Source organism: Mus caroli, unplaced genomic scaffold (assembly GCF_978045245.1).
Source record: "Mus caroli unplaced genomic scaffold, Mus_caroli_1 scaffold_10, whole genome shotgun sequence".
Lineage (NCBI taxonomy): Eukaryota > Metazoa > Chordata > Mammalia > Rodentia > Muridae > Mus > Mus caroli.
The window spans coordinates 66,784,205-66,796,224 of record NW_028227265.1 but is presented as its reverse complement, the minus strand read 5'-3'; the positions used below and the strand labels follow the sequence as shown (position 1 = coordinate 66,796,224).

Here is a 12,020-nt window from a genome sequence, read left to right as displayed (position 1 = left end):
TCTATGCAATAATGAAGGCAATATAGGCTATTACTCACTGAAGTAGAAAAAGCAAGATTGTTATAGGTGAATAAATTCAGCAAATGCATGTGCTATCTTTACACTTCTTAATTTTCATGTTACACTTCAAGGTTGAAAATAAAACCTGTATAATACTAACAAATGGTAATGTGACCTGATTTCTTCCATTTAAATACTTTAATTATATATTATTGTGCAAATAATGAGCCATTTGAATAAATAATGATGCTACTTGCTATTGATTTTCTTAAGGACAGATAAGCTATGAACATCGGAAGATTGGTAAATTATAAAATGTATTTTAAATATAAATATGTTGAATATTTAGTATAGTTAATCTTTGAGAATATTTAAAACTGTCACCCACCGTTTGTTGTAGAAGACTTATTATCTATATGGAGTCATTGGAGTATACAAAACCATTCAGAATTATGTAGGTTATGATGGTCTACAAGCAACTGAAAGTGTAATCCAGTATAAAAGTAAATGGATCCATAGTCTCATAAAAAGATGACTTTATTATCTGTACCTACCTGTTTCCCTGTCCTTAGATGTATGACAATGTTGCAGGTTTCATTGCATCACAGTTTAAAACAATTTCTGGTTTCATAGGGAGATTCCAAAATAGTAATAAGGGATAAGTAATAAAAATACTTTTGTGTATTCATGAAAAGTGAGAAAATATTTTTGTAATACCTGTCTATCACAAAATCTGGCTACAAGAAACAATTGAGTTTGATGGCTTTTTAGTAATATAAAACTTGGCTATCCTAATGGAATTGCTACAGTGACTTAGAGTGATTATCTAAGGGATAACTGATATGAAAAATAATGGAAATATAACTTAAATTGCTTTTGGAACATTAGATTGAAGATTGAATTGGTTTTACAAAATTAATTGTGGAATGATGAAAAGTATCACAAATGCAATGCTTATGAATAGGTGAATCAGTTCTGAGTTGAGCAGCTTTAATTTAATCATTTTAGTTTAAAAACTCTTGAGCCGGGTGTGGTGGCACAAGCCTTTAATCTCAGCACTCAGGAGGCAGAGGCAGGCAGATTTCTGAGTTTGAGGCCAGCCTGGTCTACAAAGTGAGTTCCAGGACAGCCAGGGCTACACAAAGAGACCCTGTCTTGAAAAATAAAACAAAAATGAAAACAACAACAACAACAACAACAACAAAAACATCTTAATGCCAGTTTTCACCTTCAATATAAATAAATACAAACAATGTATAACATATATCCATTAATATTCTATTCACCATTTTTATTAATGTATAATTATATCACTCCCCTTCCCTCTCCTCCTCAACACTTTGATGTAACCCTACTCACACACATACTCCCTCATGAAATAATGGCCTCTTTTAAAATGTTATTGTTATATACACGTTATTGTTATAAATGCCTAAGTATTTACTTATAACATGCTGACTCTGTTTATGATTTTTATGGCTGGCTGCTTAGAACTAGATCACTTGTTTGGGACTCATGTCTGAAGAAAACTTTCCCCTCTCTGAAGTTCTCAGTTGACTATAGTTCATACCGATGGGTTGTTTATAGATGCTGTCACTATTTAATTCCTCTTTAGGCACCCATATTGTTGAGGTATCATGACTGAAGCTTCCCTGTCTTCTCAAGGAGCCACAATCTAACAGCAGATTTTCTGGTCCTCTGGACATTACAACTTTTCCATCTTCTCTTCTATAAAATCCTGAGTCTTGAGAACAGGAGTGTTTTTTTTTTTTTTTTAAATGTATGAGGTATGTCTGATCTCCCCAGCATCATCAGTTGATTTATTAATTTATACATGTAAGTTAGAGAAACGATAAAATTCTACCTGTGTATTAGGCTTTTGCTTAATAACAAAATATGAGTCTATTTCTAATTAGATATCTCATGGGGTAAGGAGGTATAAAATGTCTATAGAAAGCTATGATCAATGAACTCCACTCTTACAGGGCAATATGGGAGAGGCTGGTAAAACATTTCCTTAAATTGTTGAAATTCCAAGTTTTTTGTTTTGTTTTGGTTTGCTTGTTTGTTTGATCTAGGACTAAATGGATTACTTTTTCTTCCATGTATTAAATCTTAAAATTGTAATATTTTTTACATTTTTATATATTTCTAAATACATTATTTTTAATACAAAGAGAAGTTAAGACTTAAAACAAGAAATATTCTACTTATAAATTTTTATGTTTTCAATTTTTAATAAGTAAAAATTACTGAAAGGGAGCATTAGTTTGAAGGAGAGGTGAATGGGTAGTATATAGGAGTGTTTAGAGGGAAAAATGAGAAAGAAAAACATTCTATTAATGTAATTTCAAAATATAAAAAAGCAGTGTCCATCTATTATTTACTATTTTTGAAAACTTAAGTCAATTACAAAAATTAAACATTGCATATTTATACACATTTAAGACAACAATGACACCTGAAATGAATTTTATGATTTTTTTCACATAAGTAGAAAATCAAGGTGAGGACAGGAGTAATACTCTTGTAATTGATGGTTGTGGAAACTATAAGAAGATCTAGAACTATGGTATTAAATGGTGCTAACTAGAGTACTAGAAAAAGTCAATAATATTTAAATTTATAAAATCAGTAAGCTGAAGTTTCTTCATAGATACATACTTTAAAATTATTTGAAAGGCAATGTAATATAATGAAGGTAAGAGAGCAATGTAATGTGAATGGTGGAACACAAGTAGCAATAAGATGCTTTAAGGAACAATAAAGTTCAATCATGAATATATTTTCTTTTTGATTAACTTTGAGGAAAGATTTTATTTCCTGAATGAAACCTTTGACTCATGATATCTGAATAAAATAAACAGATATTCTTACTATGTCAAAGATATTTACAAATGCTGTAAAATAAATAACTATTATAAATCACATTAGTAAAATGAAATGTGAATGGAGCATAGTAGCAACTAGAAATTAACCAGAGAGATCAGATTATGTATTTAGTAATGGCTTCTGTCCCTTTGATCCACCCTCTTAGCTGATTTAGTTATTCATTCATTCATTCATTCATTCATTCATTCATTCATTTATTTGTTTATGTTAACTTCATACAACTCTAGATTTCTTAAAATCTTGATCACAATATTCACAGGGTATCAACAAAATAAATTAAAGCATAATAAATTGAGCAGATACTAATAGTTTGACTTTTATAACTGATTATATTTTTAGAACAATAAATTTTCTTTGAAACTTAATAACTGGCCAAGAATATAGAGTGATTTTAATTAATTGTCTGAATTTATTTCCTAGTTATAAATAGAAAATGCCAAGCACATCTTGAGAGGGAAAGAATGAATGAGCATGGTTCTGTTGGCTCTGTAGGACACTGTGCCATGGCCTTGCAGTGTCAAACACCAGAATTATTTGAAACCAGAAGGAAATAATATGTGCTGATAATTTCTAATTATGTAAAAACTATCCAACCTAATTAACATTACTAAGATGCGTAAAGGTATAACACATTGTGCTGTGCCTGAGTAAGCTAAGACACATTTTATAAGTTCCCCTTCTCAAATTAATGACTGGTCGCTTATGTCATTGTTGTGAAAATGTAGTGTTTGATTTTTATTATACAATATATCCTGGTTATGGATTTTCTCCCCTCATCTCTCAGTTGAGCTTTTTCTCTTTCCCATTTAGATCCACCCCTTCTCTGTGTCTCCTTGGAAAACAGAGAATTATCTAAGCTATGATAATAAAGTAAAATAGAATAAGATGGAATAAAAACAAGGAAATAAGAATAGGACCAAATGAACAAGTAGATGGAAAAGGCACAAGAAACAGGTCTTATGCAGAGACCCACTTGATTTCACACTCAGCCACCTCATGCAATCTCAAAACTGGAAACTATTATGGACAACACGTTGGGAAATAGCTCAGTGAGAAAAAGTGTTTGCTAGGAAATTGAGAGGGATATATTCCAAATCCCAAAACTTTCCTAAAATTCAGTGCATGGCAGTGTGAGCATTTAATCTAGCATAGTGTGTGTGTGTGTGTGTGTATGTGTGTGAGTGTGTGTGTATGTGTGTGTATGTGTGTGTATGTGTGTGTGATAGGGTATAAGGTGGAAATAGGTATATCCTGATAGCTTTCTGGCAAGTCAGACTATCTAAAATGGTGTCAAGTTCAGTAAAAGACACAGTCAATAAATATGATGAAAAATAATAAAGAAGCATATGGAGGAATTCCTCCATTCCCTCCCATATGCATCAAGTCAAAATGTATGCTGTATTAGCTTTCTATTCTACTTTAACAAAGAGGACAAAACAATATAAGTTTTGTGCTGACAGTTATTAAGCAACAATAATTAAAATATTTATTAAATTCTTCATAATAATTTTGTGGAGTGAGAACAATAATGTTTCATCTGGAAGAAAACTGGAAATATTTCCCTTGTCCAGTTTTATGTCTATCTGGACAATCCAGGAAAATTGTTCTACATCAAAATGTTAGCTCAACCACTTCTTCAAAATTCTATTTATTTTGTCAAGTAATGTGTTCCTGGAACTAAACTGTTGACATTTCTGGGAGGAGAGCAATAACATTTTTGTTGTATTCTTAATATTTATTCTCTGTAATGGCTGTAATACATATCTGAGCTAAATTTCTGTGTCATTAGAATGCCACCTCATTTTGTAGCATTGTTCTTTGCAGATGTCATTAAGTGTCTTAAGAAGAGATGGTGAGCACAGGATGTTCAGGTGGTAGAAATTCTTAGATAATATACAAATGTTAAGTGTGCATTGATGCTTAGGACAGAATTCAGGGTCTTAGCTTTCTAGGTAAGATCGCTACAACAGATCTGAACCCAAAACTCATATCAGTATATAATTTCATAGATAATCATCTTTTAATTAAAAATACAACTTACTAGGTTTTATAATTTTAATATTTCTAATGACATATGTATATCATTCTATTATTCAATCATTTACTTGTAATACTTATATTTTGTTGACTATAAGACAAAGCTAATTTTAATATGGCTTTCTGAGAGAAAAATTATCAGCTATACCTTGTAAATGTTGAGATGTCCCATTTGAGTTAACTGCTTTTAGCTGTTAAGATTTTACCCTTTAATATAATATCGGTTTCGATAGAGATGAGTATCATGTTTATTTAAGAATTGCTGGTAGAAAGGTGTTTATAGTAATTATAAAAGCTTTTAAGCTGAAATTTTCCTTTACTTAGATTTTTCTAAGGTTTCATTAGATTTAAATATTGGTAATGACTGAACCATCAGGAAATTGTAGGCATTATATTTAATCTCTTGACAAATCTATTACCTCTGTAGGGTTGAGTACCTGATATTTTTCATGTTAATAGTTCATAGTTAGATAAGATATGCTTTTTACCTTGAAAAATAGAAACCACAAATATTAATATAATTTAAACATAAATGTGCATATTAGAAAATTGTATATTAAATTCTCCGATATCAGTAATTAAACTTATATTCTTGAAACATTTTATTCTTGGGCTCAAACTTTGAGATGTCACCTAAACTTCACCATGAAAAGATATATTTGTTACCATGGGAGCCCCTTGGATACAAAGCTAAATGCTCACAATTTCAAGATAAGAAATCTCAGAGCCTATCATAAGTATATATCCTAACTTCATCCTCAATATAAAAGCTGAAAGCATTCATCTCTTCATATGGCAGATTTATATTTGTCATGCATGAAAGTTTCCTTTCATAAGAAGTACAGTCTTCTATGATTATGCATTCTGTGGTAGATAAATTTATATGTATTCACCCACTGTGTGCCCTTACAAAATCCAAAATCTCATCTCTCTCTCTCTCTCTCTCTCTCTCTCTCTCTCTCTCTCTCTCTCTCTCTCTCTCTCTCTCTTCTCATACACATACACACACACACACACACACCTGCTTTCACACACACCTTACCACATGTTGCTTATTGATCATGGTTTAACACACCCTGAAGACTGAGAGCCAGTACTGCCTACTACTTTCTTTTGTATGCTACCTTTGCACAGTTTGTGCTTAGAAGATAGGGGAAGGAGAATAAATAATGAATTTTTACTAATAATACCGTACATATTCATGGTTCTTCCTCAAGAATTCATGCAACCCTATCTGATAGTAGTTGAAAATTTACCAGTTATCAATAGGAAAACAAATCTTTTTTCATTATTCTGCAGTCCCACATGAAGGCTGCCTGAAGCATGGATAGGGAGGATTCCTGAGATATCTGATTGAAGAGACAAAAGACTTTAGCCCTGGGGTGGGGGTGGGGTTAGGTTACTTCATGAAATATTACTTCTTCAAGCAAAATCGTGACTAGCAAAGTGTCCACCATTCCTGAGGAGAATAATAAAACATAAAGTAATAATACCTACTGAACATAATAAACATAAGGAGAATAATAAAACATACGGCTAAATTTTGAGAGGTATTTTGATGAAATGGTACTAGAAGGATCAATAATATTTTGGGTTTAGGAATGAAATATTGATGAACCTTCTCAAGGTATTCTGTTGCATGAAACAAAGCTCTTTTGTGAAAAAGAAAATGAGATTGTGTTTCCAGAGGATGGAAGAAGTGACTGTCAGATTGTCCCCCAGGAACTTGCTGAACTGTTGTCACAAATGTGTGATAATTGTGAAAATTTAATTATATATTTCTAAAATTAGCAATTGAAGTTTTTGGTAGGTAAATATTAATGTAGATTGACTTTTGACCTTATGTAAGGCATTGCTGTATAGCTGTGTACTTTTACTAAGTAATTAAGTTATCAAAAAACACTCTCCTGTGTTTCAGGTGTCTTACTCTCTAAAATATAATGATTTGATCTGATTGTGTATATGGAGGATTTAATTAATATATTTATCATTTAAACTTATTTATTTAATTTTGTTAATCCTGTGTATTATCTTTCAGGTATCCTTGATAGGAAACCTTTATGACATATCTTCTTTAAATTATTTACATTTACGTACTTACTTACTTACTGAATATGTATATATGTATGTATGTATGTATGCATATATGGATGGATGGATGCATGTATGTATTTATTTAGGAAGTCGTGTATACCACAATGTGATTGAGGAGTACTGTCACAGTTAGTGTTTCCCACCATTTCAGCAGGCAGAGCCTGGGGTTGAATGTGGCTAGTTAGGCTTAGCCGTGGGTCTCTTTACCTACTTAGCAATCTCACTGTCCTGACAGCTGTCCTTTTAACCTATAGATTTAGTTTCTAATTTATATTAAAAACTTACCCCTTATGTAAATTGCAAACCATGTTCAGCATTATATAGTACTAAGTTATACCCTGGGTATAATGTGTAGAAGAGTGAGGCTTCCCCAAAGAAAGGAAACAGGTAGATGGATATATAGGGGAGGCCTTCATATCTTTGGATTTTACCAACAAAAGTGTGGCATGGTGATAAGGGAAGGTACATGATACAGGGATTAGAAGATGGAACACATATTTTTGTAGAGTGCTAAGGATGAATAAGAAAAAAAAAAAACTTTGTTGTGTTAGTATTCCAGATAGAAGAAAATGGAATATGTAAATGTTGCTGATTTAACTTTTAAGATAACAAGATCTAAAATGAACCTATCTAAAAAGTAATCAAGACTATGGATATATTACAGAATAAAACTATATTTCTCTCTGTTGAAAACAATGCATCTGTGTGTTTGTGTGTGTATGTATGTGTGTGTGTATGTGTGTGTGTATCTGTGTGTGTGTGTGTCTGTGTATGTGTCTGTGTATGTGTCTGTGTGTGTCTGTGTGTGTGTGCATTTATACATTTGGGTATGAACTATACTTATACCTGATAACAACCCAACCCATATTTCAGAATATTGATTGTTGGGTTTGATTTATAAAAAGTAGACTAAAGGAACTGAATACAATCATTTAGATGAGTGATTGTGCTTCTTAGGATAGGATTGCTGACAGGGTATATTTTAAATCAAGGAAAGGTCAAGTAGATGGAATGTCAGGTACTTGTAAAACACTTCAAGAAACAAAATCAAGGGAAAAGAAGAGGATGGGAAAAAGGAGTGAACAGGAGAGCAATGAAAGCAAAAATAAGTATAAGAGAGAAAGTGGAGAAATAAGTAAATGAAGGAAGGAAAGGTAACAAAATTGACAGTGTCAGAAGCAGCAGTTTTGTGTGGGTGGTGCTGAGGACTGAACTCAGGCCCTCAGCTGTATGATGTGAGCACTCATCTGCTGACTTACAGTTTCATTCCCCACCAGACAGAGTACCTGGGAAATGGAGGTATCTGTCAGCATCTGAGTGAGTCTATCTCGTGATGGGTATCTAACTCTAGGAAATAGAGGGAAGCATGGCTTTGAGAAGCTGTCTAGCATCTAGGCTACTGGCACAGCCATGAGGAGGAGCAAGGAGTCATGAAGCCCGCACACCTGTTAACACAGTCCAGCAAAGCTGAGAGGATACTGTTTTCACTGTTGCAGTGCTTTCACTTTGGGCTTCTGATCTCTATATGTCCCATCTGTGGGAGGCATTTTATATTACTATTCATTAAGTCTTTTCCTAAGTAATTATTTCTAATCTCAAAGAATTAACCTCATCTGGCCTTACTCTGGTGTCTTCTTTGCTGTGGACATTGTGAAAAGTACAAAAAAGTTGGATAGCACACCTGCCCCTAAGCAAACTCAGAAACAATAAATTTGGTAACAGAGCAGATGACAGGCTTCTTCCTATATGAAGAATACAGGGCATTGGCCCCAGAAAATTATAAACCTAACAAAAAGTTATCTTGCTTAAAATAACCTTTGGTTATATATATATATATATATATATATATATATATATATATATATATTAGAAAATTAATATAAAAATGTATAAGATTATGCCAATCATAAGGAGACTAGCTTACATTAAGTTGCAATATGGCCTGGGAGAGCTTTCATACATTTAAGCTAGGTCATATCCTAAACTGTACTTTAATCTCTGTGTATTGTTCAAGGCTTGGTGACTCAACTGACTCAGATATTTTTCTGTTTAATGTTTTATTTTTCTGAAGAATAGATGCTGTCCAAATGATTTGAGATTGATAATACTGATTCTCTCTGTACTTGAAACACTTGTCCAGACACAAAATGATATGATTTCTTTTAAAATCACAAGTTTGCCTCTTTTGGGCAATCTGTATCAATAAGAAACATCCTGGTTACTAGTCAGTCAGAGAGGCAAGATTCTCCAGCCATGATCTCTGACTCATTCATCCATTACTCGCCTCCAAGTCTTCCTTATCTCTTCTGCTGGAACCTGTCTACCTGCTGGGGCTGGTCCTGGCAGGCTGCATCTTAAACATAAAACTAAATGCAGTAAAACACAAATAGAAAATAGGTACAGAAAGTAGAAAAAATCCTTTTGTAGCTGGTATACAACTTATGCAGTGGAAAAATGTGCTTTTTCTAGGTTCCAAGAACAGTGGAAAAAAGGATTAACATACATAGTGTCATCTATTGGATATACTACTTGTTAATGAGAGGAACAATGTGAAGTTTAGAGTTGATAATAAAACTAAGTCTAGACATATAGAGAATCTACATTTAGGCAGTTAACTGTAAATTCCAAACTATGATTTAATTGATCCTTAGTGCAGAACTGGGGGCTTCAGCTGAATATGCATGTTTTGTGAGTCAAAGCCTCTCAGTACACCTGATTTGTAAGAACTTTCAAAGCCACTGTATATTGACAAAATAGTTTGGGACAATGACAATTACTGCCATTTCTTTGTTCTCTAAGAATAGAGCGGGCCAGTTGGTAGTGAACATGAATCCTACTGATAACATTTACCCAAGACACGAATTAAGTAGTATAAAATTCTGCTATACTAGTATAAAATAAAAAGAATTCTGTCAGCTAAAATTTTGTCCTTTGCTATCTCTGTCTGTTATTTTCTTTTATCTCATATTCTTGCTTATCATTGGATTTACCACTAAAGTAGAAAAATTAATCTCTTCTATATTCATATTTTTTCATTTGAAACCAGGGATGAAATCTCTGTATGAAGCATGAATGGATTCTGACAGCTCTCATCTAACAGGATACCATGAAACTCAAGGGACAATATAAGGTGTTGCCGGCAGGAAGCCAAATGAGAAGTGTCTAAGGCTGAAGTCTTTTCAGGGGAAGCTATCTCTCTCTGTGTGTTAAGATCTAAAGTGAGGCATCTGAGCTACTTTCATGAGAATGATAAGCAACTATAAAGAGTCCTCTCTGTTACATGTTTGTGTACCAGAAACATTTTGGCTGTTTACATATTTGTGAATAGTATAGTATTAAAATACATACCAGATATAGATATGGGTATTTTTGTCCATTGTTAACTTTTAATTAAATGTGACCATTGAACTTTTGTTTCTGAAATTTTCCATGTTATAATATGGTTTCTGGATCCTTAGAATTCCTTTTTCAATCTCATAATGGATGAGCAAGAACAATTATCCTAAAGAATTTTCAGTTCTTTAGTATTTTGAGAATATGTAATTTCTACTTATAAATGTAGTAAAGACCTAGTAAATATTCATTCAAGTTAGTGTATTATCTAGTATTTATAACATCCCAAATTATAACATTTGCTGTGTATATGAATAAATACTGCTTATTCATAAAAGGATGAAATTTAAATTATGTAAGTACACCCTCAGTAATGTAAGTTAGAAACTAGGGGATAACTTTAACATGCATTGAAGTTGAGATGACTGAATCATTGTAAACCACATCATCTACTAAATACGAAAATATTTATTAGTTAATATTGAAATTTGCAATTAATTATATATTCTGAAAATGAGATATGGCATAGTCATAACCACTGGATAGTCAATGCCAATGAATTAAAACTGCCAGGTCATCCTCCATTAGAAAGGGGAGAAATACTGACTTAATAAATTTCAATAAATATATATAGTCACAAATCCTTTCTATGCAGTAAATTATTGTACATTACTTCTTTAATAACTATGCAAACATAAATTACTATGCATAACAGAAGGCACAAAAGTGAATGACTCATTTGTATTTTAAAATATAACAATTGGTGCCAAATATCCTAAAGTGTCCTGTGCTTTTCCTAGCTTTCACAACAGGACTTTGGTCATAAATAACTCAAAAGATATATAAAATTTATAACTCTCTATGTATTCAGTATACTGACAATGACAAGCATATGCAAACACAAATAGACACATGTTATTTTATTACTCATTAATCTCTTGTATAATACACACACACACACACATATATATACATATAATTTAATCTATACTATAGAATAGATTACCTATTTACTCCCTACTAAAACTATCTGAGATATTCAATTGTCATCCCCATTCCATATTTCAGAACAAAATGGAACTCTGTATGTAGTAACATGTCCAAAGTCATATAGTAAGAGGATGGTAAATAATAATATAAACTTGGGCAGCCTGCAACCAGAGGCTGTCAGAAGTCAAGATCCTATTACATTTTTGTAAATTAGATGTGATTTTGAAACCTGCATGTAATTTACTAACAAATTGATGCTCATGAGTAAGACTGTAGTTTATAATAAAATGTAAAGCTGATGCTGTATATAATTTTAAACTCATTTTAAAATAAAATTGGCCAATGCCATTCATTTAAACTACATAGGTCATATTCTTTTCTTTTCTTTTCTTTTTTTTAATATTTTATTAGGTATTTTCCTCATTTACATTTCCAATGCTATCCCAAAAGTCCCCCATACCCTCCCCCCCCACTCCCCTACCCACCCACTCCCACTTTTTGGCCCTGGCATTCCCCTGTACTGGAGCATATAAAGTTTGCAAGTCCAATGGACCTCTCTTTCCAGTGATGGCCTACTAGGCCATCTTTTGATACATATGCAGCTAGAGTCAAGATCTCCGGGGTACTGGTTAGTTCATAATGGTGTTACACCTATAGGGTTGTAGATCCCTTTA

The 12,020-nt window shown here is 32.6% G+C and overlaps 1 protein-coding gene across 2 annotated transcripts in view; it reads left to right on the top strand.

Moving 5' to 3' along the window:
- The window catches only part of Spock3 (SPARC (osteonectin), cwcv and kazal like domains proteoglycan 3), a 395,167-nt gene that overhangs the window by 94,277 nt on the left and 288,870 nt on the right, over nt 1-12,020 (top strand). The gene's annotated exons all lie outside the window — the stretch shown is intronic.